Source organism: Vicia villosa, unplaced genomic scaffold, assembly GCF_029867415.1.
Source record: "Vicia villosa cultivar HV-30 ecotype Madison, WI unplaced genomic scaffold, Vvil1.0 ctg.000348F_1_1, whole genome shotgun sequence".
Lineage (NCBI taxonomy): Eukaryota > Viridiplantae > Streptophyta > Magnoliopsida > Fabales > Fabaceae > Vicia > Vicia villosa.
Genome location: NW_026705155.1, coordinates 631,925 through 659,213, shown reverse-complemented (window position 1 = coordinate 659,213; position 27,289 = coordinate 631,925). Strand labels below are relative to the sequence as shown.

General features: G+C 33.2%; 1 pseudogene; it reads right to left on the bottom strand.

Moving 5' to 3' along the window:
• Window positions 1–2,608: 2,608 nt before the first annotated feature.
• LOC131627056 (heat shock 70 kDa protein 18-like) lies at window positions 2,609–5,114 on the bottom strand (annotated as a pseudogene).
• Between the last annotated feature and the right edge of the window lie 22,175 nt (window positions 5,115–27,289).

The window sequence follows — 27,289 nt, the reverse complement described above, 5'->3', positions numbered from 1 at the left end:
ATTTGCATATGCATGAAGACCTTTAATTGGTTTGGATTCATGTTGCTTGAAGGGTGAGTTTGGTGGTCAAATAATGACTGTAGTAGGACAAGATGGAGATTATCATATTTACCCGATTGCATATGTTGTGATGGAAGCGGAGACAAGAGACTCATGGCAATGGTTCTTGGATTTATTACTAGAAGATCTGAATAATTTGTTGCAAATGTCATATGGATTCATTTCAGACCAGCAAAAGGTATCAAGTTGTTGTAAATTTTGTGTTTGTTAATTTTGTGTATCTTATGCTGAAAATTAGGGGTTATACATTTCAGAACAAGAGACTTATTTTTGCTTTTAACTATGTTATTGACTATTCTATGTTTTTGTAGGGGTTGGTACCAACTATTGCTGACTTGGGACCAAACATAGAACATAGGATGTGTGTTAAACATTTGTACGAAAATTGGGAAAAAAAGTATTCGAGTGGACACATGAAAGAACTACTTTGGCAGGCAGCTAGGACAACAGTTGTGCCAGATTGGGAAAGATCCATGCAAAAGATAAAGGATATAAACTGAGATACATGGAAAAACATGATGGAAATAAGACCTTTCATGTGAACAAGGTCTGCATACTGCACGGATAGTCATTGTGATTTGCAGGTGAATAACATGTGTGAGGCATTCAACATGGCTATATTAGAGTACAGAGACAAGCCGATTATTATTTTAATTGAAGGTTTGAAGCATTATATCACATTTAGGTTAGTAAAACAAAAGAATCTCATGAGCCAATTTAGAAACACACTTTGTCCTAGGGTTGAACAAATAATAGAGAGGTTAAAGCGCGCAGCTGGAGGTTGGACACTGACTTGGCATAGAGATGATGCATTCAACCTTTTTAGTGTCACAAATGGGGTTGACATTTATGAGGTGAACTTGCAACAATTTTACTATGCTTGTCGTTAATGGGCGTTGAGTGGCATTTCTTGTTTGTGTCCATGCCATAGTTTGTATTTTACCCAACAGGGCTGAAGTTGAACCGTATGTTTTGAAATATTACAAGTGTCAGTTATACTGATATGCTTAGACTTATATTGAACTAATTTGTGGCATGTATTTGAAACTGGTATTATGATATTATTGAACTAATATGTGGCTGATATTATTGAACTAATATTGTTGGACTGATATTATCAATTGTTTAACATATTTGTACTGCTATGATATTATGGACTGCAACTTGTATTGTTTCTTACTGCTACTATATTATGGACTGCAACTATATTATGAAATGAAACTAAATTATGGACTACAACTAACATGTTTCTTACTACTTCTATATTAAGGATTGCAACTAACATGTTTCTTACTACTACTATATTATGGACCGCAACTATATTATGACTGCAACTAACATGTATTTTTGCATTCTATTTTTTATGTCTATTTCTTGTCAAAAAATGGTAGAGAAAGATGGAGTAATGGATTTGATAAATTATTTGACCAATCATAAAACAAAATAAATAATAATTAATAATAATACTAATAATTAATATTTAAAATATTTTCCTATATTTGTCTATTTAATATGAGATAAAACTATTTAAAATTCTTGAAATATATTCAAAATTTACAACATAATACAATTGAACCATGATTTGAGTAAAAATAATATTCAGTGTTTTATTTAAAAGAGAATTGATATTTGGTACGACGATACTTACCGACGAAACACACGAAAGCTGATTTGGCTTGTTATTATAAAATGCAATTTCTGTGTTTAATTGAATACATCTATGTTGGTGGATGTTAAACGGCCAGGATATCAACCACGTCATTCATTATCCTTTCATCTTCTTCCAGCACCCATGTTTATCTTACAATGTATGTCCTGATGAGTTTGTTTTTACTGTTAGTGCAGCTCATAGATTATAACAAAGTGAATACTTGAAAGTGAAAGGTACATATATGATTGGAAGCTATCCTATCAAAACTATCAATTTAGGGTTCAACAATAAAAAGAGAAAGACATTAAAATAAACTAGGGAAATAGAGATAAAAATAACTTTGATTTCTGTGATTTATTTTCAAGTGTCAAAGACACTATATATATATATATATATATATATATATATATATATATATATATATATATATATATATATATATATATATATATATATATATATATATATATATATATATATATATAATACTAATGGATAGTAAACTAAACGCCCAATACTAATTAAAGCCCAATTCAACAACATTTAAAGATCCTAAGAACATTCTAGAGAACATTATAAAATAAAATATTAATATAAATTCTACTCCTAATTTAATATCTAAAATATTTATTTAATTCTAATTCTTACTCTATCAATTTATGTCAACAATAACTCGTGACAATAGGTTTTAATTTTAAATTTGATTATTTTTCAGAATAATAAATGTTTAATATATGGTTAGTTTTTTAAAACCAATTTATGTATGTTTACAAATTCAATTTTTTTATTTAAAACCAATTTAATGTTGTGTGTGGTCATACATCACTTGACTATAGGTTGTTGCCATATTCCATTATTGTAAGTCTGCAACCATATTTTAACATCAGGTGCACCCTCTTATATGCCCCTAAAATATGCAACCAAGAAATGACCCTTCAAAACTTTTGAGTTTCCGAGGTAGATATTTGAACTGAATTCTCTGTCTAACGTGCTAGCAGCAACAGTAAGTATCCAAGGAGCAACATTGCAAGCCGTTCGAGGAAAAACCGAGTTTCCAGCAGAGACGTTCAAGATACCGTTTTCGTCCATGTCAAAGTAAACAGTGATCTGAGGAACACCACAGGGGGCTGGAGGAATTCCAAAAAGCTTGAATTTTCCCAACAAGTTGCTATCCTTTGTTCTTGTTCTCTCATCCTCATAAACTTGAATTAAGACACCAGGTTGGTTATCGAAATAGGTAGAGTGCTCTTTCTTGGTTGGAATAGTTGTGTTCCTTGGGATCAATACAACCATGACACCTCCTGCAGTCTGCAAACGTTGAGACAATTGAGTGACATACAAAAGCAACAATTCTTGAACCTTTTCGTTTCCTTCACCACTCAAAATATATGCCTGGGCAGAAACACCATAAGCAATATCCTCATCTGGGTCGATGCTCTTGAAGAGCTTCTTCCCATTGAAGAAGTCTTGCATTAACTGCTGAACTTTAGGAGTCCTAGTGGAACTACCTACAAGAACAACATCGTGAACAGTGCTCTTATCCATCTTAGCATCCCTCAAACACTTCTCTACAGGCTCCATACACTTTTTGAACAAATCCATGTTAAGTTCCTCAAATATAGCACAAGTAATAGTGGTGTAAAAGTCAACACCCTTATACAAAGAATCAATCTCAATGGTTGTCTGTGCAGTTGATGAAAGAGTCCTCTTCGCCCTCTCACAAGCTGTTCTCAACCTCCTAAGTTCCATATGGTTTCCACTAATATCCTTCTTATTCTTCCTCTTAAACACTTGAACAAAATGGTTAACCATCCCATTATCAAAATCTTCACCACCAAGATGGGTATCACCAACAGTGGCCTTAACTTCAAAAATACCCTCTTCAATAGTAAGAAGATAAACATAAAAAGTACCACCACCAAAATTAAAAATCAACACATTCTTCTCACTAACACTTGTACCCTTTTTTATCCAGCCCATAAGCAATAACTGCTGCAGTTGGCTCATTGATAATCCTCGTAACATTTAAGCCAGCAATAACTCCAACATTTTTAGTTGCTTGACGTTGAGAATCATTAAAGTAAGAACGTGCAGTAACAAGAACATTCTTAATAGTCAAACCAAGATAAGCCTCATCAATCTCACGCATCTTTATCAAAACCATAGATGAGATCTCCTCAGCAGCAAACACCTTTACCCCACCCTTATAGTTAACTCGAATCATAGGCTTCTCACCAGGACCAGAAGTAATCTTAAAAGGCCAAAACTTCATATCACTCTGAACATAAGAATCACTGATTTTCCTTCCAATTAACCTCTTCGCATCAAAGACGGTGTTGGTAGGGTTCATTGTGACCTGATTCTTGGTGGAATCACCTACTAACCTTTCACTATCTGTAAAGGCAACATAAGACATCGTCGTATGGTTTCCTTGATCGTTGGCGGTCATTTCGACTCTATCGTGCTGCCAGACTCTGACGCATGAGTACGTAGTTCCGAGATCTATCTTGTTATAGAGTGGGTTGTCGGAAACGGAGTTTAGAAGAAGAGAGGAAGGAGTTGGTGTAGGCGTGGGTTCCGGTTCTGATTTTAGGGTTGAGATTGACCTAATGGTGAAGCAATCAATGTCGAAGTTGAAACTGAATTTGGAGTCGAAGTCGCGGTTTTTGAGGATTTCGCAGATTTTGTCATCGGAGGTGGTGTTGCGGGGTTCATAGCTGACGTCGGCGCAGATTTTGGGGGGTTTGTGTTTGGGGGTTTTTGAGATTGGGAAGTGGTTGGAGAATTTTGTGAAAGGGTGTTTGCGGGTGTGTTGGGGGCGTATGGAAGAGAAGATGTTGTTAAGAACATTGCTCGTGGATTCCTCGGTGACTTCGCTTGGTTGTGGTGATTGGGATAAGGTGAGTTCGGGTGGTTTCAAGGGTGGTAGCAGTTTTTGGATGATTTCTTGTTCTGGACATGAAATTTTAGGTTTTTGTTGGTAATGAGAGGTAGCTGATATGGTCTTGTGAGATGTTTTCTTAAAACAGGGGTGGGTCACATGAAGATACTTATCAAAATATCTTTTATTTCTAGGATGGATTTGATATTGATGAAAAAGTGTGGAAGAGGTATTTGCTGGTTGGAGTTGTTGATGATAATTATTGTTGTCATATGAATAAGCAGATGATGAATATGGGTTAGGATGAGGTGGATGTGGTGAATACCCATGATTTAGATACAACTTTGGTGATGATGATCCAGCATGAGTGTAACAAGGTGTACAAAGTTCCCATGGAAAAGATGGAAATGAAGGTGTGGTAGGAGATGTAAATGAGGGCTTTGTGAGATAGGTAGGAGGAATACTCCATGGATGATATGAAGGTGTATGAAAATGATAATCCATAGGAGGATTTGGGTACATGGATGAAAGCACCAATTGATAAGAAGCTATCCTACCAAAACTATCAATTTAGGATTCAACAATAAAAAGAGAAAGACATTAAAATAAACTAAGGAAATAGAGATAAAAATAACTTTGATTTATTTGATTGATTTTCAAGTGTCAAAGACACTACATATATATAATAATACTAATGGATAGTAAACTAAAGGCTCAATACTAATTAAAGTTCAATTCAACAACATTTAAAGATCCTAAGAACATTCTAGAGAACATTATAAAATAAAATACTAATATAAATTCTACTTTTAATTTAATATCTAAAATATTTATTTAATTCTAATTCTTACTCTATCAATTTATGTCAACAATAACTCGTGACAATAGGTTTTAATTTTAAATTTGATTATTTTTTAGAATAATAAATGTTTAATATATGGTTAGTTTTTTAAAACCAATTTATGTATGGTTACAAATTCAATTTTTTGATTTAAAACCAATTTAATGTTGTGCGTGGTCATACTTGAAAACAGATTTAATACTTTGATTGAAAACCAATTCGAATATTGTTATAGTTTAAGTCTTTCATATTTATGGTAAATATGGACTGTGAGTATCAATTTCATTGAAGTGATTATAAAATTTATTGTTTTTTCTGTCAATAGTATAATTAAAATAATTTTTTTATGACATTTGTTAGTTGAAAGCTAATTAGTTTATAAATAACTAGGTATGATTGAAAAATGTGTAAATTTTTTGAATTTTTTGTTTTTTCTGTTCCTGATAGTTTATGTTGAACAATATTTATACTAGTCAGAGACCTGTGCTTCCGCACGGGTATTTTTTTTCTGGTGTAGTATTTTTGTAATGATATGAATAATATAAATAAAAGGAATTATAAGCAATATGCATAATTAAAAGGAATTGTTTTACTTAAATAGAGTTAGAGTTTTATTGATTGCTCTGTTATACTCCTAATTCTTTGAAAACCTAATATCCATTGGAATCGTTTTGAAATTTGAAAATAAATACTTTAGTTTTCAAATTAAAGTCATTATTGTTTAAAATAAAATAGGCATTGTATTGAAAGTGGCCCTTAAGATTAAACATTATTATCTTATTCATGTGTTAATTTTGTGTGTAATAAAGAACCATATAAAAAAGGACATGTGAGTTGGAGAAAACAAATAAAATTTTAACAAATGCAAATGTAAAATTTTAAATATAAATGAAAAATATGAAATAGTTTACTTAATTGTAAATTTAACAATAATTATATAGAAAACAACGATCCACAAAAAAATGTTTAAGATAGGTTAAGAACACAATAGCAAAATTGGGTCAGGTAATTTAATAATTGACGGTCCAACAACAATTAAAAGAAAATGATATAGATCACTATGGTTTAATTATAAATGAAAAATAATCATATAAATTCAATTATATTAAATAATCATATAAAAAAATACTATAAGATGGAGATAATAAAAATGAAATATTAACATTTAAAAATAAAAATTATCTCTCAATTAATAGTAATTGTTGATTAAAATAAAATAGCTACTATGTTGATAATGACCCGTGAAATAAAAAAATAATTTGATACGATATAAAATATATTTAAAAACAAATGTAAAATAAACAATAATCATGGAAATTTAATTGTATTAAATAATGATAAAAAATCGTGAGATGGAGAAAAAAATAAAAATAAAGATATTATCTCTCAAATAAAGACAATGATTGATTAAAATAAAATAGGCATTATGTTGATAGCATAGTTTTAAAAACCGGACCGGACCGGCCGGTCGGACCGATCGAACCGGGAACCGGTCTGGTTCAATAGTTGGATCTGAAATGTCATTGAACCGGTGTGAACCGTTCAAAACCGGTGTAAACCGGGAAAACCGGAAAACCGGCGGTTTCTCTGAACCGGCGGTTTAAATGCATTTTTTTATTTTTCTATTTTTTTTTATTTAAAAAAATTAAAACGACGTCATTTTAATTATTTTAATGGAAAATAAAAATAAAAAATAAAATAAAATAAATTAAAATAAAAATAAAAAATAAAAGAAATAAAATAAAAATAAAAATTAAAATATTATATATACGGTTGGTTTTGTTATCGATGATTTTGCTCTTGAAGAAGGAGATTCCAACATTGAAACAATTTTTCCTTTCTTGAAATTAAATTTAGTAAACAATGAAATTATTTTGTTATAAATTATTCAATTATATTATATTGCGATTAAACTTTCTTTGCAATTAAACATTGTAATTTTGTACTATTTTATTATGTATGATACCTATGTTTAAAATTTGAATTTAAATTTTGAACTTGTGATATGATTTTAAAAAAATTTAAGTGCTAGTTATATTTTGTAGAGACTGAATCATCTGGTTCAACAGATTTTATACCTATATAATTTTGTTATAACGACCGGTCTATTCAACCGAGTTATCTGGTTTAGTCATGCGGTTCGACCAATGACCCAGTGGTTCGACCAATAAACCAGTGACCCAGTACCTTCACCGGTTTGATGTCCGGTCCGGTTTTTAAAACACTGGTTGATAGTGACCCGTGAGATAATAAATAAATAAATAGAGAAAAAAATTAAAATGAAAGTAAGAAAGTGTGAAAAAATGTGAGAGAAATTTGAAATTTTAATTAAGATAGAGAAAATGTGTAATGATCGATTAAAAAAAATTAAATATTAAGTTGATAGTGGCCCGTGAAATAATTAAATATTTTTGGGAATAATAATTAAATGATCGATTATTAATATTTTTTGCGATAATAGATAAATGTTGAAAAATTAAAATGAAAGTATGGAAAAATGAAATGCGAAAGAAATTTAAAATTTTTAGTAAGATTAAAATTTAAAAATAGATTATTAATATTTTTTGTGATAATAAATAAATTAAGAAAAATTAAAATGAAAGTAAGAAAGTGTGGGAAAATGAAATGTAAAAGAAATTTAAATATGACTTCCATCATCCATGGCTTACATGTGATGTCATCATTCATGCAATAAAGTTGTAGGGAAAATGTTATTTAATTCGGACCAATGAAAAACTAACACTTGGGGCATCCATTCAATAAAGTTGAAAGAGTGAATACTTAATTTGTTAGTTACAAAAATGACCTTTTATTAGTGCAAATAAATTTTGGTGAAAGGGTAATTTAGGCAATTTGGTCAATCTATTATTAATGTATAGATAGTAGATAGTAGATGACAATGTTAGATTGCTAATTGTTGTTCACTTTGTTTAATTTTTTATTTACTATCTTATTCAGATAAATGAAGAGCTTAACTCAAAGTTACGAAAAAATGCCATAAATTCAATATTGTCCAAAAAAAATTCATATGTGAATGAGTTAATTTCCAATGTAAATACTGTAATTTTTAATTTGCATTAGTCAATTAACATTGTTAAATTTAACATTAAAAATAAGGTATTTAAAATAAATTGAATATTTTTTTAATAGGTAATCCAATATAAGGGAGTATAAGGGATACTCCACCCATATACATACAAATCATCCTCTATAGCAAAGGAGGGGATTGGTGTTCCAATAAGAAAAGTTACAGACAAGCGACATATTACAGTAGGACGACATCCAATACCAGGACCTTAATACTATTGTTGTCTTGCATTCATTTAAATTGAAGTCAGAGTTGTTAAAAATGACTTCGTTCCTATTAAGCCATAAACTCCACACAGTTGCAAGCCACACCACCGCTACGTTTATTCTAGTATGTTTGTTACGAACCTTGGGCCAATTGTGAATGAAATTTTTCAGCTCCGCCATTGATAAGTGTTAGAAAATATATGTTTCAATCGAAAGGACCGAGGCTGGAATCGTGAATGGAATCACTTTCCTTATAGTATTTCAAGCACTCCCGAATGTCTTAGAGTTTCGATGCAGGAATACCCAGGATAATTCAGCCTTATCGAGTTTGCGCAAGACCGGCGAAAACTCAAATGCAGCGAAGAACGATCTGGAATTATTTAGAGGATTTTCGTTTTTTTTGTGATGTGATTTCTGAATGCGGAATCATCCTCTTATAGGCCATGAAAATATTAGTTTCCAAGATGGCGACCCTTGATGAAACAATATATTTTCAAAAGATATGACTGTTGCACTTACACTGATTCATCCACCATTTGCATGGTTTCACTTCTGCATGATTATGTGAACAGTTGCCAACTTTCCGATTCAAAATTCAAATCACGGACACTGAGCAAAATGTAACAACCGGACGAAGGCCAGCCGTTGCCCGTTGGAGCCGCCTCATTAACGCCGCGAATAACCCGATCGCTCCGATGCGACGTGCCTAAGTGCTCAAGTGTCGTCTACAAGCCGCCACTAGCGCCTATACACCCACGCCCCCGGACCCGGAGTCGGAGTCGGACTCGGAGCCACAGTAGGAGCCGGTGTCACCGGTGGCAACACCGGCGAGTGGTTGTAGGATTGGTACAAGTGGCATAATGCTTGGGACCACCACATTTGTCAATGTGGCATTTTATCCTCTTTTGTCTTTTTGTTGAGTTAATAGTATTAACTCTTTATAAAGACTTTCAAAGTGAGTGAATCTTCCAATGTGGAACTTTATTACATGCATTTATTAGCATTTACTCACTTTCACCATTTTGTCATTTTAGAACATAACTTGTAATTTCTATTAAATTAATTACAACAATCCCCCACTTGTTCTAATAATGAAAAATCCAATTCCAGAATATAGAAGATAAAAGTGTTAATACAGTTAGGTATCTTTTGATTTGAACTTAACCTTAGTAAAGACAACGCAATTTATGGCCATGTGCTTTTAGAGTTTTTTCGCCTACATATCTCGCCTAGCACTATTTATGGCCATGTGCTTTTCCTGTTTTCATGAATTTTTCATGACAGAAACTCCAAATCTCACTTTAAGATGGCACCATCTCAAAATTCATATAGGTTAATGAGTGTCAAAATGTAGTTATTTTGTGTATGAAAATAGTGGCACTTATCGATATTTTTTGTAATACCGTTTGAATAATTCCCTGTTTTTGTGTATATTTGTATCGTTTGTGTTTTGTTACGTTTTTGTGTAAATATATACCATTTGATAGTTTTGTTGTCTTTTTATAGGTAATTATGCGTGTTCGAAGCTTTGAGGAATAAAGTGTCGAAGACACGGCGGCGAGCACGCGATTTTACTAATTCATCGGCGGATAAGGATTAAAATAAGGATGATAAAAATCATCAATTTGGTTGTCATTTATTCATTGTTAGATATAGCATGGAGTAAGCTTTCCGATGCTTCTAACCGGGCGCAAATCGGAGTTACGGTTCTCAAGTTATGCCCAAAATAAGATTTCATTTTTCTGTTGAGCGTGCTAAGCGCGGTTTTGCGCGCTAAGCGCGGTCTGGGCGGTTTAGAAAGTGTTAAATAGGGAAAAATCATATTTTTTTTAGGGTTATGATTTGGGGTATTGTCATACCCCAATTTTTGACCTAAGATACCACCTCATATCATTGCATATGCATCATTTGCATCTCTAACAAATTGCATAGCTTGTGTTTGCTACTTGTGACTCAGCAGGTTTTAATCAAGATATCACCCATCATTACAAGTAACAATCAATTAGGGTTTTGTTCTCCCTTCATCTCAAAAGAACCATCTTCATCAACAATCAGCATTTGATCCTCAAAGATTCATTTCAACAAGTTCAAAAGCTTTGAATCAACCAGATTAGAGTTTTGACTAAAGACAGCATACTCCTGACTTTTGCTCAGGATTTGACCTAATGATTTGGGACATGACCTCAATAACCCAAATGCATCATATTGACCTAATCTATTTTCTTAAGACATCTCCCACACAAGGATTAATCAACAGTGAAATTTCAGGTCATCACAATGGAATTTTGAACTATCAGGGACTGAAATCAGGGATCACATTTGGGAAACCCTTAAAAAGCTCAAAGGCATCACTCAAAGGGTTCAATCATCCTCAAATAATCCCTATGTCAATATCCAATGGAAATTGTACTTCAATTCAAGAGCCACAGTCATCAATTTCATCAGGTTCATAATTAGGGTTTTTGGCCTAATTCACCTGAACAACTGAATTTTTAATCAGGACATGGTGCCACAACACAAACCATGGCTCAAGATCCTCTAATACATCAATGAGATCCATTCATACCATTCATTTGGTGAGGATATCTTGATTCACCTGAAATCTCCAGAAACGCGATTCACTTGAAAAAGTCGACTGTACAAGATCACCATTGACTTTTTGGAAATTTTGGTCAACCATGACTTTTGAAGTTTTAAATCATCAATATATGATATTTGAAGTCATTTGATCAAGACAAATCAATAAAATCAATCAAGAATCAAAAAGTCAAAAGTTTGACTTTTCATACTTTTTTCTAAGTATTTTGAAGGGTTTTTTTCCAAACTTTGGAAGGGAATATCTCAAAATTTCACCTACAAACTGAAAAAAAAACTTCCAACATGAAAGTTGTAGATTTTGATCCAATTAACAACTTTGTCACATATAAATTTTTTCCATAAGATTAACCATTTAAGAGATATGGAGCTTCAAAGTTGGTATCTTTTGAAAAATTCACTAAAAACTTCATTTTTTCCAAAGTTCATGGATCTTTTTCACCCATTTCCTTAAAGATCTTGAAGAAGCTTCCAACTAGGGATTTGAAGTACATAACAAGAGCTTTCCAAAATGACCAAGAGCATGAAAAAATATTGAGTGGAGCTATGGTTTTGAATTTTGTCATTAAAGGTCCTTAAGCTTAAAATTTCAAACCATTTTCACAAAGTTATGAACACTATATGACCTATAATACAAGCAATGACCTCTTGAAACTCCAAAGGACAAGATCATAGCATTAAAGATTGGATAGGAAAGAATATCCAAACACTTGAGATTTTTAACCATGGTTAAAGGTTTTAACCTTTTGCATTTAATGCAAAAGATGTCATTTTATCTCTTAATGCCAAATCACCAAAGATATTATCAACTTGCAAAGCTTGGAGTTCATAATTCTTGGCCTATAAATAGAGGTCATTTCTCCATTCAAAATAACACCAAAACCTTCCAAATCATAGGTTTTCTCTTCTTTCTTGAATTGCAAGTTTTCTTAAGTTTCAAAGAGGTAGAAATTCCAACCTCCAAACCCTTGAAGTTATGGCCAAAGTGATGGTTCTAACATCTCATAAACATCATATGGGATGTGTTTGATCCACTCACACACCCCAAAACACCCTAAATCTCAGAATCACTCTTCAACCACCATATGAACACATATTGAACCTCATCATGCCAGTTCTCATTCTAGTTCATATCTGCCCAAAGTAACACTTCAAACATCATCAATACACTTCATATGAATGATCCAAACACTCATCATCAACCTGAAACACCTTCATCATCAAATTCGATCCTCACTCCAAGCAATTTTAGATCGGGTACCATGGCCACACTCAGGTGAATTCAGTTCATTCCAAGCATTCAAACACCTTCCATAAGGTCCATTGAAGCTGTCCAATTCAAGAAACAACATCTGTAACACCTCCAGGCACGAATTCAATCTCCAGTTTTGCAAGTTTTTAAGGTAAGTGCTTTGAACTTCAAACTCCATCATACATGCATCATAAATGAAATATTGCTTTGCCATCTTGTTTCTGCACCATCACTGAATAATAACCCTCAATCAATTGCATCATATCATGATCATACACGATTTCACAATGATTTGTCATATTAGGGTTCTTCACGATTTCCAGAAAATCAATGATCTTAGAGTGAAAATAAATGTTATTAAATGGTACCATCATGTTCCTTGTGAGAAATCGAGCAAGATAGGTTATTCACTTGATCCAAACAATTCAGTTTTCAGAATTTTCAAATTCAAATTGGGGTTATGTTCTTGGCGCGTTTTTTGTTCAGAAATTCAAATATCAGTTTTTCAAATATAATTAAATGGAAGCGTGTATATTATAAGCTGCGCGCGCAGCTCAGTTGGCAAGTGTTTTGGTTGGTAACCTCCAGGTCGTGGGTTCAACACCCTTAGGGACCAAAACCTTTTTTTATACACTATTTTTCTTCATTTTTTACACAAATTCAACACTTGTTTTAACCAATCAAAATTCATCATTTTTACTTCATTTTTTGTACACTTCTCATTTAATATACATATTTTATGAATATCCAAAAAAATCACAAAAATAATATTTATTTGATATAATTTAATTAGGTTTAAAATGACTTGTTTTTAAGTGTTTTTTTAATACTTTAAATATTGTTTTTTCACTTGATTTTCAAAACCTAATCACTTGTAAATATTTTGTGATCAAACCCTAATCACTTAGGTCTTAATTAGGTATAAGCTTTGTCTTTATCTTAATTAATTTGACTTTTTCAAAAAATTCAAACTGTTTTCAACAAGCGATCAAAGTTTTTCAAACGACGAAACCTCGCGTCTGTTAACAAATCAATCAACCATGTTTTATAAAATAAAACATGGGCATCCCTTATGGTATAAGTCCCATTCCCTTACTTTTTCATACTTGTTCATATGCTTGTTCATGTTATATATACTTGTTCAACTTAGTACAACACTAGGTTCCCCAGAGCCTCCTATTGGGCTTCGTGCAAAGAATCTCCCTTAGCTAGGTTAGGACATAGAGTATGGTTTCCCGGTGAAATCGCTCTAAGAGCTCAAACCAACTATACCATGCCTCCTCTTGGGCTTCATACAAACGACTTGTCCCTCCCATAGCCTCCTCTTGGGCTTACAATGCAAGGACCCTCGATTGTCCCTCCCATAGCCTCCTCTGGGGCTTACAATGCAAGGACCCTCGGATAGCCTCCTCTTGGGCTTCGTACAAGGACCCGCAGGCTTCTTAAAAGCATCCTGTAACACCCCTTTTCTAATCCCAAATATAACATATTATTCACAGAATAAAGCATGCATACAATCAAAGAGGCGTCACATGTTATTTTCATCACAATGAAAACCTAGAACAAACATACCAACATGCACTAATCATATCGTAACACATTTTGAAATATCATGCTTTCATAAATTATGCGTATCGCACGCGGAAGAATTATAACTCCAACATTTCAATGAATATATCCCATACTATATTCATCTACCGAACTCAAATAACATATCCAATTATGCTAAACCAAATCAAATCTAGGCAACATGGCCGTCAACAACATATCCAAAGTATCGATTCAAAATATATACAAGATAGCAATATCCAGATATAAGCATAAGTCAAATAAAACCCCCCAAGTGTTACATGATCAGAGCATATGACTCGCTACCTAATCAAACAACAAACTCAGGAGCTCCTCGGCTAAATCCTCGGACAAGCTACTACTTGTCGGAACCTGCACGATGTCACGATGAACATCATTCAAATAGAAGGGTGAGAATTCAAATTATTATAGATAAACATAATAATGGGAAATGCAAAACACAACAAGAATACATTTCACAATTCATCACTCTTCTCAAAACATACATTCATACACCATATATCAATTATCACACAAAACAATCACATTGATACAAAAACAATCACATAGCATACAATGTGACTCGAATGTAATAAATGTGACTCAATGCATGTGGTACCATGTGAACCCAAAGTTTCACCGCTTTTTGATTCAATATCTAGAATCCAAGCCACGGATCCGATCCGGACAAGACCAAACCACCATTGTGAACCCAAGTTTCACCGCTTCCAATTCTACCTCTAGAATCCAAGCCAACATGTGAACCCAAAGTTTCACCACCTCTATTTCCGATCGAGGATCAAGGTCAACCATGTGAACGCAAAGTTTCACCGCTTCTATTTCAAAGCCACCATGTATGCATGTGCAACAAGACTTACAATATATATATATATATATATATATATATATGCAATTAAGATTATCACACGATCTTAACATACCTCATACCACAATAATTCGCACTATTCAAATTATCCACTAAACGTTGCACAACATGCATATATCATCAATAAAACATTCACATAGCATTTATCAATCATAATAACATATAGCATACAAGCCAATCAATGTCATTCTCTACAATTCTCCAAAAACAACATATACATTTACTAAATCTAAGCATCATGTATACATACAATTACCAAAACATATGCAATTAAGAATTATCCATATAATCTTAACATCCAAGCATATTACCAAAATTTAACTAATTGAATTATTCCACCATCGTACAAAACACATTTATCATACGACAATTACAACAATGCATAACAATTAGCATTCATCGTTTCCAAATATCACAATTAGCACATGGTACAAAATACCAATACATGTTATCCACAATTAACATTAATCCATGACATACACTATCACATAATGATTAAGTCATCAAGTAACCATTCTCCACAATTGCATTTAAATAGCATACACTCACTCGCACACCCCATGAATATCATACCACATAACATATCAACAAATGTTATTCATAATTCATCGATTCATAACTCACATATACGTAATTACATGTTATTCACACAACAACATCATAATTAATTCAATAAGTGCCAACTAATTCTATCCTATCACATAGATAATAACATTGGCTTCCTAATGCTTCAAACGGCGCCTAAAAGAAGTTACAGATCAAAAGATATAACATGACACGGTTAATTCAACTTCTTAATAACAACATATTATTGTTAATTCATCACAAGGCATCATCATTGGCTCATACAGTTCGAATACATACAACTAATTGCATGTAGCATACAACATCATTATCAATTCATACCGATCAAACACATACAAAAAATATAAGTTATATTAAATTATTATCTAATGGTTTTCAATCCAATTTAATAAGATAGGAATTTATTTTAGCTTTCCAACGGTCCAAACGGCGCATCAAACGGACACCCGAGTCAAAAGTTATTGAATTTATAAGTTTTTCAAAATGCTGTCAAAACCAGAAAATTTGCTATTACGGAAATACTGTCAAAAACCAGAAAACTGCTGTCACGAAAATACTGTTTGCTGTTGCGAAAATATTGTCTGCTGTTGCGAAAATACTACTGTCCAGCCCAAATTTTTCACCATAAAACCATGTTAATCCATCATTTTTCATGAAATAAATAGTTATACAACCTATATACATTATATAGCAACTATTAGGATCATAAAAACAAGATTCTAAGCTCCATTAATTTTCACCAAAATTCCAAATCAACCATTTTCAAGTGAAACTTAAACATACATATATGCACAAAATCATGTTCTATACACATACCCATTCATGGAATTCAATATAGAAACATCATAGCATATATAAATCATCAATTTCATAGTTTGAAACATAGATTCATGTTAGGGTTTTCAAGAATATAAAAAATCCCCAAATCCTAACTTCATGGTATCTAACCCATTCCAAATCATGCATTTTCTAACTCAATCATCATTATCCACTTATATCTACTTATAAATAACTTGGATTCACACCCTTACCTTTTAATTTCAATCCACCCTCTTCAAGAATCTACAATCCTCTCTTCTTTCTCTTCTATGCTCTCTTCTCCTCTCCCTTCTATTCTTCTTACTAAAGTTATGAAAAATGAAAGAATGACCTAACTCTTTCCTACTATCTTTTTTTTTAATGGGCTTAACCCACAAATCAATTTCATATTTTATTTCTACTACTTAGACCCAATTAATTATATCTCTCTAATAGCTTAATTAACCCATTAAACCCAATAAACACAATTATACACAAAATTAATTAATTCAATTAATTATTATATCTCATAACAATTAAATAATTATTTAACACACCAAGTAAAATAAAATAATATAATAAAATAAATACAGATAAAATCCTCTAATAACTCAATGTCTCATATTTCCGGTCTAATCTTAATTACTCAGAAAATTCCCAAAATGCTAAATATTAACTCATTAATATTTCTAATACTAAAAATATTAAATTTTTTGATTAAATATTGATCCGCTATCCCGAACTAATACCGACTAAATCGTCCCAAAACGCGAAAATTTCGATAAGCATAATAATATAATTACTAATATAATTAATAAAAACCGGGATGTTACAACTCTCCTCACTTAGAATATTTTCGTCCTCGAAAATTCAATTGACACAACCATCTCAACACTAAAACCACATCTACTCTCTCCAGATTCATACCAATACAAAACGTTCCACATCTTCAATCATACAAGCTTCCAAGGATGCCACTCCAATACTCGAATGGAATACCATGCAAACACATCGTTCTCTTGATGTCAAATTTAGCAAGTCTCTCCATCCGATAATCCATCCTCATTGAAATAAAATAAGCACATCTCGTCAACCTATCCACAATGACCCAAATCACTTCACAATTACTCGATGTTCTCAGCATCCCGAAACAAAATCCATAGAGATACTATCTCACTTCCACTCGAATAGAATAATTGTTGCAACAACTAAACGATTTCTGACAAGTCCAACTCAAATACACAATTCCGCTATATCCCTCTTCATACTTTGCCACTAAACATTTCCTCAAATGTTGATACATCATAGTAACATCATGACGTATACTCAAACCATTACGATGCCCTTCATCCAAAATTCTCTTTTCCAAATTCGAAACATCAGGAATGTAAACTCGATCATAACACCACATAACACTATTCTCACCAATCGGAAAGTTATTACCTTTTTCCTTGCTTCCTCAACGTCATCTTGTTAACTAATTCTAAATCCCATTTTTTGACCCTCTCGAATCTCATCTAGAATGTCCCACGTAAGCTTCAACATACCAAGCTTAACACACGAAGACGTCGCTTCACAAAACAAACTCAAATCTCTAAATTGTTCCAAAAATTCCAATTCTAGAATCCTCAACATAGACTTATGCAATGATTTCCTACTCAATGCATCGGCTACAACATTCGCTTTTCCAAGATGGTAATTCAAACCAAAATCACAGTCCTTTGAGAATTCTAACCATCTCGTTTGCCTCCTACTCAATTCCTTCAATCAAACAAATACTGCAACTCCTGTGCTCACTAAACACTTCGAATCTCGATCCAACAATTAATACCTCTTAAGTTCTAAAACAAACCCAACGGCGGATAACATCCATTCATACAATGAATAATTCTTCTCATGAACTTTAAGTTGCCTTGAAGCATAAACTACTGCATGTCGATATGTGTATCAACACACCTCAGCTCGAAATCTCCTACCCAAGAAAATTCACTTCTTCCAACCAAAACTCACATTCATAAAGCTTCACATAAAACCTCTTCCCTATTAGCACCGATAACACAATCCATAATGTTCAATATGGTCATCGTCACTCTTAAAATCAAAATATCCTCAAGAAACATTACTTCATAGAACCTTCTTCCCTCTTACTCGACAAAACAGGCGCGACTTTACAACTATACACTCAGACAAATAAACCTCTTCTCAAATCGACTCTTCAACTTCTCCTTAATCTCTTTACATGCTACCAAGTTTGTAAGACAAGTCTATCTCGTCCAATACGATCTCGTCTCCTATCAACAATAGATTAAGGTTGATCAAGTCCTCAATTTGTTAATAGTAGCCGACAACCATGATGGAACATAAACCTCTGTTACTAAACTACAATAGCGTTCCTTAAGAACTTGTACTCGAAATCACCTAAAACTCCAAGATCCAAAATCCCTCTTAAGATTAAAATTACTTGCTTCAACTCCAAACAGTTCATACCAAGATTTTCATCAAATTGGTCTAATGGAAAACAAACTAAATCAATTCCAAAATCTCTACCAAAGATGCTCAACGGATAATTCAAACACGCAAAAGAAGTAGAAACAAAACCACAGCAGGTGTATCAATAACCATACTTCTACGCATAACAGGTAAAATAAGATCCAACTTCAGAGCATAATCCAAAGAAATGAAAGAATGCGTTGCACTATCATCAATAATAAAGTACGTACCTCAGATTAACCTCTCCTTAACAGTGGTCTTAGCACCAGACAACGCAAGTACTTTTCCTTTCGCTTGTTCCTTCTTTGGCTTATCACATTTGGTACTAATGTGCCCTTGCTCTCCATAGTTGTAGCAAGTCACACTCGAACCAATTCTACACTTGTGTGCTTTGTGACCAATCTTGTTACACTTGAAACATGTCACATAATTCTTACCACAATCAACAGCACGATGACCTTCAACACCACATCTGAAAAACTTAAGTGGAGTAGGAGTCCCTCCCCCACTTAGCTTCTTTCCAAAACCAAATTTTTTCCTCTTGTTATCATACGGTTTCTCACGGAACTGTCCTCCTTCTCGCTTCAACTTTAGAAACTCCACTTATTTCTTTCCACGCACATCTTCTGGAAAATAGTTTCCCAAAAATTCATCACGAAAAAGAGTCCAAGTAACTTCAATACCTTCTCTTTTAAATCCCCGCACAGTATTACTCCACCAATCGTCAGCTCCTTTCATCAGCATGTGAGTACCAAACTGTACTTTCTGTACATCAGTACAAATCATGACTTGAAAGATCTTCTCAATTTCTCTCATCCATGCTTGTGCTTTGTCTGGTCCATACTCTACTTCAAATATAAGCGGATCGCACCTTAGGAAGTCTCCAAAAGCACAGAACTCATCCTTTCCTCCATAACCAGCACTCTCTTGTGGCGCTTGTCCAATCGCACCAGTCCACCTCATCACTGCCTCAACATTAATGTCAACATTCCTTTCGACAGCCATTGTCCTAAGACATCCAACGACCAAACAGACAAAATAGTATCGATCGTGTCAAATACACAAATTTAATACAACGGGATAAAAGACAGTAATAACCTTGACCAACTGGTCGACCTTGCTCTGATACCACTAATGTAACACCCTTTTTCTAATCCCAAATATAACATATTATTCACAGAGTAAAGTATGCATGCAATCAAAGAGGCGTCACATGTTATTTTCATCACAATGAAAACCTAGAACAAACATACCAACATGCACTAATCATATCGTAACACATTTTGAAATATCATGCTTTCATAAATTATGCATATCGCACGCGGAAGAATTATAACTCAAACATTTCAATGAATATATCCCATACTATATTCATCTACCGAACTCAAATAACATATCCAATTATGCTAAACCAAATCAAATCTAGGCAACATGGCCGTCAACAACATATCCAAAGTATCGATTCAAAATATATACATGATAGTAATATCCAGACATAAGCATAAGTCAAATAAAACCCCCCAAGTGTTACATGATCAGAGCATATGACTCGCTACCTAATCAAACCACAAACTCAGAAGCTCCTCGGCTAAATCCTCGGATAAGCTACTACTCGTCGGAACCTGCACGATGTCACGATGAACATCATTCAAACAGAAGGGTGAGAATTCAAATTATTATAGATAAACATAATAATGGGAAATGCAAAACACAACAAGAATACATTTCACAATTCATCACTCTTCTCAAAACATACATTCATACACCATATATCAATTATCACACAAAACAATCACATTGATACAAAAACAATCACATAGCACACAATGTGACTCGAATGTAATGAATGTGACTCAATGCATGTGGTACCATGTGAACCCAAAGTTTCACCGCTTTCCGATTCAATATCTATAATCCAAGCCACGCTTCTGATCCGGACAAGACCAAAGCCACCATTGTGAACCCAAGTTTCACCGCTTCCAATTCTACCCCTAGAATCCAAGCCAACAAGTGAACCCAAAGTTTCACCACCTCTATTTCCGATCGAGGATCAAGGTCAACCATGTGAACCCAAAGTTTCACCGCTTCTATTTCAAAGCCACCATGTATGCATGTGCAACAAGACTTACAATATATATATATATATATATATATATATATATATGCAATTAAGATTATCACACAATCTTAACATACCTCATACCACAATAATTCGCACAGTTCGAATTATCCACCAAACGTTGCACAACATGCAAATATCATCAATAAAGCATTCACATAGCATTTATCAATCATAATAACATATAGCATACAAGCCAATCAATGTCATTCTCTACAATTCTCCAAAAACAACTTATACATTTTCTAAATCTAAGCATCATGTATACATACAATTACCAAAACATATGCAATTAAGAATTATCCATATAATCTTAACATCCAAGCATATTACCAAAATTCAACTAATTGAATTATTCCACCATCGTACAAAACACATTTATCATACGACAATTACAACAATGCATAACAATTAGCATTCATCGTTTCCAAATATCACAATTAGCACATGGTACAAAATACCAATACATGTTATCCACAATTAACATTAATCCATGACATACACTATCACATAACGATTAAGTCATCAACTAATCACTCCCCACAATTCCATTTAAATAGCATACACTCACTCGCACACCTCATGAATATCATACCACATAACATATCAACAAATGTTATTCATGATTCATCGATTCATAACTCACATATACGTAATTACATGTTATTCACACAACAACATCATAATTAATTTAATAAGTGCCAACCAATTCTATCCTATCACATTGATAATAACATTGGCTTCCTAATGCTTCAAACGACGCCTAAAAGAAGTTACAGATCAAAAGATATAACATGACACGGTTAATTCAACTTCTTAATAACAGCATATTATTGTTAATTCATCACAAGGCATCATCATTGGCTCATACAGTTCGAATACATACAACTAATTGCATGTAGCATACAACATCATTATCAATTCATACCGATCAAACACATACAAAAAATATAAGTTATATTAAATTATTATCTAATGGTTTTCAATCCAATTTAATAAGATAGGAATTTATTTTAGCATTCCAACGGTCCAAACGGCGCATCAAACGGACACCCGAGTCAAAAGTTATTGAATTTATAAGTTTTTCAAAATGCTGTCAAAACCAGAAAATTTGCTGTTACGGAAATACTGTCAAAAACCAGAAAACTGCTGTTACAAAAATAAAGTTTGCTGTTGCGAAAATACTGTCTGCTGTTGCGAAAATACTACTGTGCAGCCCAAATTTTTCACCATAAAACCATGTTAATCCATCATTTTTCATGAAATAAATAGTTATACAACCTATATACATTATATAGCAACTATTAGGATCATAAAAACAAGATTCTAAGCTCCATTAATTTTCAGCAAAATTCCAAATCAACCATTTTAAAGTGAAACTTAAACATACATATATGCACTAAATCATGTTCTATACACATACCTATTCATGGAATTCAATATAGAAGCATCATAGCATATATAAATCATCAATTTCATAGATTGAAACATAGATTCATGTTAGGGTTTTCAAGAATATAACAAATCCCCAAATCCTAACTTCATGGTATCTAACCCATTCCAAATCATGCATTTTCTAACTCAATCATCATTACCCACTTATATCTACTTATAATAACTTAGATTCACACCCTTACCTTTTGATTTGAATCCACCCTCTTCAAGAATCTACAATCCTCTCTTCTTTCTCTTCTATGCTCTCTTCTCATCTCCCTTCTATTCTTCTTACCAAAGTTATGAAAAATGAAAGAATGACCTAACTCTTTCCTACTATCTTTTTTTAATGGGCTTAACCCACAAATCAATTTCATATTTCATTTCTACTACTTAGGCCCATTTAATTATATCTCTCTAATAACTTAATTAACCCATTAAACCCAATAAACACAATTATACACAAAATTAATTAATTCAATTAATTATTATATCTCATAACAATTAAATAATTATTTAACACACCAAGTAAAATAAAATAATATAATAAAATAAATACAGATAAAATCCTCTAATAACTCAATGTCTCATATTTCCGGTCTAATCTTAATTACTCAGAAAATTCCCAAAACGCTAAATATTAACTCATTAATATTTCTAATACTAAAAATATTAAAATTTTTGATTAAATATTGATCCGCTATCCCGAACTAATACCGACTAAATCGTCCCAAAAAAATTTCGATAAACATCAAAAATGACTAAATTAAGCAAATAATTATTAAAAACACCAAATAATATAATTACTAATATAATTAATAAAAACCGGGATGTTACACATCCCTATATCCAAATCAAATACCAAGGAGATTAGACACATATCATCTCTATGATAGGAGTATCTCTTTTATATCATCACAATTAATCAATCAAACTTTTTGCCATAAGGCAGGCTAATCAATCAAACCTTTTGCCACAAGGTTGACTTATCAAAACTTTTTGTTACAAGGCTGGCTTATCAAAAGTTTTTGCCACAAGGCTGGCTTATCAAAACTTTTTTCCACAAGGCTGACTTATCAAAAGTTTTTTGCCACAAGGCTGGCTAAACAAAAATCATCTTTATCATTCTAAGAACCATAAGTGGCACAGCCCAGGTCTTATAATGAAAAGATTCAAACAAAAATCAAATAGATGTATGTGATGAAATAGATTAGATACATCGAGCATTAAGATGACATTTGTCTCTTATCCTTTGCTTCCAGTAGCATAAGTGGGAACTACGATTGCTCTGACTTTCTCAACATCCCTTTGAGAATACGTTGGCACAAGGTCGTATCCTTGGCGAGCAAAACTTTTATCTCCCTCAAACCACTCAAACCTTAGCACCCGTAGACCTCGAGCTACAGATGCTCTGATTCCCTCTAAGGGATATGTATGCAGAAGATTGCGATGATCTTTGCGAGCATAATCAAACAAACACCTTAGGTCCCACCTATCTCACAACAGAAAACCTCCCCAATAGCATAGAAAGAAATAAACAGACAAACATAACAAAGAAACCTATAGAGTACTATAGATATGTAGGGTGATAATACCTTCCCTTCGTATAACCAACCCTCTTACCCGGAATCTCTCCCCCCTTTTTTGCATTGCTTTTAATTTTGTATTATTTGCATTGCATATCTTTTAAGGTTTGTGCAACTTTTTCCCTTTTCCTCTTTTGGAAACAAAAAAAAGTTTGGTCGAGACAAAAACAAAAATCATTTTCTTGAGCCCGAGCCCAAAGAAGGCATCCGGTGTCTCATCCCGATTTTCACGCGACAGGTATTTGTTCCCAAAGTCATCACAACCTTGAAAGCCCTTGTGATTCGTGTCATTGCATTTTCAATACTATTTTTGGATGAACGCATAATTTTGTCTATGGTTTGCAAGATTGTTGGGTGTGTGTCATAGTCCTCACCTTTCGGTGTTTTTCATCTACCGATGAGTTTTTGCTAGGCGTGATTCGTGATTGAGCTTGTTTTGTTTTAGAATGTTTTGTATGATTTTTGTACTTAGGATTTGTTTCATTTTCATGTTTTCGTTGTAGGATTGTGGTAAGTATTTACTTTGATTTGTACGTTTTTGTTTGAACCGTACAATTGTTTCGTTTTTTTTAACAATCTTGTTGATTCTTGATTCTTTGGATTTTTACTTTTGCGATTTGAATGTTTGGCCTTGTTTGAGGACAAACAAATTCAAGTTGGGGAGAGTTTGATAAGTGTCAAAATGTAGTTATTTTGTGTATGAAAATAGTGGCACTTATCGATACTTTTTGTAATACCGTTTGAATAATTCCCCGTTTTTGTGTATATTTGTATCGTTTGTGTTTTGTTACGTTTTCGTGTAAATATATACCGTTTGATAGTTTTGTTGTCTTTTTATAGGTAATTATGCGTGTTCGAAGCTTTGAGGAATAAAGTGTCGAAGACACGGCGGCGAGCACGCGATTTTACCAATTCATCAGCGGATAAGGATTAAAATAAGGATGATAAAAATCATCAATTTGGTTGTAATTTCTTCATTGTTAGATAGAGCATGGAATAATCTTTCCAACGCTTCGAACCGGACGCAAATCGGAGTTACGGTTCTCAAGTTATGCCCAAAATAAGATTTCATTTTTCTATTGAGCGGGCTAAGCGCGGTTTTGCGCGCTAAGCGCGGTCTGGGCGGTTTAGAAAGTGTTAAATAGGGAAAAATCATATTTTTTTAGGGTTATGCTTTGGGGTATTTGTTTCCAAAGTCATCACAACCATTTTTGAGTAGGGAGAGCTTGAAAACAACAATGGAGCATGCATCTTGATGATCAGAGGTCAAATTTCTCATCGATTGGTGTTGACAAACCAAGAAATGTTTGGTTCATCTTCTTCTCTTCTCTTTGTATTTCTCTTTTGGTGAGTTTGTATGTAAATTACTCTAAACCCATGGATGTTTGTTACTCTTTCTATTAGTTGTATAAAGATTGCTTTACAAATTTTAATCGGTGTTTTTCCGATCTTTTTGCTTAATCGCTACGGATTTATGTTGTTATAGAAATATTCTTCGTGAATCTTGATTAGGAGAATACCTGTTAGTTCTAGATTATATACATAAGGTCCGGGGTTAACATCCACATAATATCTAAGTTTAATGTCTCTGTGTTGTTCGATCGGTTGAGACATCGTCGAAAGAGCAATATAGTTGAACTCTCATCGGTGTTGCAGAAATGGACATTGATGTGAGGGATATGTAGTGATTCTGATGAGTATTGTAGATTGAGTACGGCGGAGTGATAAATCTAAGTTTGTGAGGAGTATTTTAGATTCAAACTTGATAAGTTATTCTCTATCAAGAATGAATTTATTTTATGTTCATATGTTATATTTTTCCTGTTTACTTAAAACCCATTTAACCCAAACTCAAGAACTCAAAATCCGTTGAACGGCAGTTCAGTATCACCAATCTCTGTGGACACAATAATTCCCGGATAAATATTTCCAAATCTTTTGTTGCTTGCCACTTTACCGCTTTAACATAGGTGAAGTTTCATTAGTATCTCTTTAGATACATATCCTCGATATAGAACTTCATTAAAATTTTCTTTAAAACTCAACCTTCAATTATGTAATAGTCAACATTATCACGAAATGTTGCACCAAATTTCAAATCAACGACTTGTTGTTACCCATTGAATCTTAGGTTAAGATGTATTAACTTCAGATTGGGTTGCTATCATTGTCGGAACCCTTATTCAAGGAGTTTTAATCCCATACCTTTCGAGGTAGACTTTACTAAATCTCTGGCCAGTGGTTTAGTAAAAGGATCAGCCAAATTGTAGCTTGTTTGTATATATGTCAGTGTAATGATCCCATCCTTTATCATTTTTCTCACGAGAGAGTGTCTAAGACCTATGTGTCTAGACTTTCCATTGTATACTTCACTGAATGCTCTAGCCAGGGTGGTTTGACTATCACAATGTATCAATACTTTTGAAACACTGTCTTTAGCTAATGGAACCTCTAATAAGAGATCCCTCAACCATTCTGCTTCTTGTCTAGCAGATGCAAGAGCCACAAACTCTGATTCCATGGTTGAGAGAGTAATGCATGTTTGTTTCTTGCTCTTCCAAGAAATCGCACCTCCAGATAATGTGAATATCCACCCAGTTGTAGATTTATAATTTCCAACACTTGATATCCAACTTGTGTCGGTATATCCTTCTAGTATGGCAGGAAACTACCATAATGAAGACAAGATTTTTAGTCTTTAACAAATATAAAAAAAATCCTTGTTATTGCCTTCCAATGTTCATCATTTGGATTGCTAGTAAATCTACTCATCTTACTAACTGCAAATGCTATGTCTGGTCTAGTACATTGAATTAAGTACATTAGACATCCAATTGCACTTGCATATTCCAATTGTGTCATGGATCTACCATTGTTCTTTTGAAGTTTGACACTAGGATCGAACGGAGTGTTTACTTCCTTAAAGTTAAGGTGTTTGAACTTTTCCAACATTTTTTCAATATAATGTGTTTGATTAAGTTCATAACCCCCACTATTTCGTTTTACTTTTATCACTAGTATAGTGTCAACTAATCCAAGATCTTTCATCTTGAATGTGGAAGTTAGAAATCCTTTTGTTTCTAAGATTCCATTCATTTCATTGCTAATAATCAACATGTAATCAACATATAGACATAGAAATATTATAGCATTTCCACACACCTTTGTGCACAAGCATTTATCACAAGAGTTTGGAATGAACCCATTTGAAAGTATGGCAGTGTCAAATTTTTGATGCCATTGTTTTG